At 37.2% G+C, this 2,811-nt stretch overlaps 1 non-coding gene across 1 annotated transcript; it reads left to right on the top strand.

The window, feature by feature from the left end:
• The first annotated feature begins 1,231 nt into the window (after positions 1-1,231).
• Positions 1,232-1,338, top strand: LOC128292258 (small nucleolar RNA R71). The gene has a single exon (XR_008282242.1). It is a non-coding gene; the product is annotated as a small nucleolar RNA R71 (small nucleolar RNA).
• The last annotated feature ends 1,473 nt before the right edge of the window (positions 1,339-2,811 follow it).

Raw genomic sequence — 2,811 nt, 5'->3', positions numbered from 1 at the left:
AGATATGTTGTATATTTATTTATGTGCAACTTACTAAGCTTTATGCTTACTTCCTCTCCTTTTTCCATTTTCTTATAGAGCCACATATCTAGCTCAAGGATCAACAGAAGTCAGAGATATCAATCACACTATCAATTGAAGCTTTTGGTATAGTTTGATTTATATTTTTGAATATGCCATGTATAGGGCTTAGACATTGCTACTTTTGTGTCATTAAAAAAAACTGGCCAAATGTGTTGGCTTAGGTTGGGAACCCTTCATTTTGTATTAAGCCTTAAATGATGGCTAATATTCATTTTGATTTATATTCAAAGATGTTATTTTCATAGATGAGGAAATTGCACAAATGGAATGTTGTTCATTGTGGCTAATTTATTTGCTTGGGATAGTTTTATCTTGATTGTGGTTGCTGCTATGTAGGTTATGTAAGTAAGGGTGGAAAATAGGATTGGTAAATAGCCTTATATTGTCCACACGGGTAGACACACAGACTTGTGTCACACACGGCCAGCCCAAGGGCATGTTGTACAGCCGTGTTTCCTCTGCACGTAAAAAATTCAAGTCAGTATACATGATAGTAAACACACGGGCAGAGACACGCCCATGTGTCTCAACCGTGTGAGGGACCTGGCCTAGCACACGGGTGTGTGCCTTGGCCGTGTGTCTTTTTAGGGATGCTGACGTCAGAAATAGAATGTCCATGTTTTTGCACACGGGCTAGGACACGGGCGTGTCATGGCCGTGTGATGGACGCCCGTGTGCCCGGCCGTGTGAAAACCCATGTAGGTGTGCACTTAAAATAAATTCCACACGAGTGAAGGACACGGGTGTTTCCTTATATTGCTTAGGCCATGTGAGCCACACGGGCCATCAACACGACCAGGTTGTAATGGCTACATGGGCGAGTTGCCCTTCTACACGGGCGTGTGCCATGTCTTAAAGATATATTTTCCATAAATGGTTTAAGAGCCCGGGTTGATCCCGAATAGTTTCCAATGGTCGATTAGGGGCTCGTAGTCCCATGAAAAAAAGTTTGAAGTAGAAATTGAAAAAGATTCAAATTGGACCGAGTGTGGGTGACTTGTGAACGTTGGGTGCATGAGATCGAGTTAGGTAATGCCTCGTCTTCCACTTCGGCATGGGTTATGGGTATGTGGTGTTACAATCTACCATCAATCTTGTATGTGCATTGAGACCATTATATAATGTCTCCAACTGGATAAAATGAGGAATCCCATGATGAAGACACTTACGAAGTAACTCTTTGAATCGTTCCCAAGCCTCATACAAAGACTCGTCATCCAATTGTTGGAAAGTTGTGATCTCGTTCCTCAACTTAGCGTTTTTGCTAGGCGGGAAATACTTAACCAAAAATCTCTCTACTAATTCTTGTCATGTAGATATGGAACTTGGTGGCAATGAATTGAGCCATGCTCGTGCTCAATCTCAAATGAGTATGGAAACAACTTCAACCTCAATGCGTCTTCAGTCACACCGGCTATCTTGAATGAATTACTCACTTCCATAAACAATCGAAGGTGGAGATGTGGATCTTCTGTGGGCATACCACTAAATTGGCCCACTGTTTGGAGCATTTGAAACATCACTAGTTTCAATTCAAATTGGGTTGCTTCAATGTTTGGCCTTCTAATTCCTAGATTTAACTCACTGAAAAATGGCACAGCATATTGTCTGATGCATCGATCCTTATCATCGGCAATGAGGATAGGATTTCATACATGTTCAGCTTCATTACCTTGGTCTTGATTCTGATTTATAAGGTTCATCTTGACTTGTCTTTGAGCTGTTCGGTCACATCTGCTTTGTCTAAAAGTTTGCTCAATTTCAGGGTCTACAAGGAGTAAATTGATAATTCGATCTATGCTTATAAACCCTTGAAAAGAAAATCAAAAAATCAAAAAGAATAAGTTAGTAATGTTAGAAATAAATCAAATTGAAAATAAATAATCTCACGAAAGAAATTACTATGGCAACAATTGACAATCCCCTACTATGGCACCAAAAACTTGTAACGCTTAGGTTTGTGCAAGTGTACACAATCGTTATCAAGTAATAAGTAAGTATCGAGTTATCAAATCCATAGGGATTGTATTTGTGCTCAGTCACTTAATATGTAAAATTATATTAACAATTTGGTAAATAAAAACACAATATAGTTGAGAAGTGATGATTAAAATATATTAAAACTAAATGCAATGATCCCTAATGCAAATTATCCTAAGTATGCAAACTATATGAATGAAATAGATTTTAGCAAAATATTTGCAACAATTATAACATAAATAAACTAGGACAATTACTTTAATTAAACTCAATTTATTATCAACATGCTTAATAATATTCGGAAAAACATTTCATGGAAATTCGATCTTTCATGAGTTTGGAAACCACATTAGGTCTTTTTAGAATCCTTTAGTTAGTAAATACGCATTTTACTGATCCTTATTTACTAAAGGTTTCTTAGCATTCGTGCGAGGTAATAGGGACATGTTAGGTTTGAAATAGTTTAATCACACAAATCTAAAAACTATGCAGATAACAGAGCCTGGTTAGGGTTGTTATGCAACCTGCAATTTAATCTGGTTAGGATCTAAATTGAGCATGCACATTTCAATTATGTGTCCACTAGCCATCGTCTGGTTAGGATCGCTCAGGTAATTCAGGTGTATTTCAATCACGTATGAATGAAATACAGACTTGATTTTAATTGAAAACATGATCGATTGAGGCACAAATATTATAAGCATGAATCTAATAAATATTATTTAATCAAAGCAATCATCCTAGCTT

The sequence above is a fragment of the Gossypium arboreum genome, chromosome 4, assembly GCF_025698485.1.
Source record: "Gossypium arboreum isolate Shixiya-1 chromosome 4, ASM2569848v2, whole genome shotgun sequence".
Taxonomy (NCBI): Eukaryota; Viridiplantae; Streptophyta; class Magnoliopsida; order Malvales; family Malvaceae; genus Gossypium; species Gossypium arboreum.
Note: the sequence above shows the minus strand (reverse complement) of the source record. Positions and strands in the feature narration are given on the sequence as shown.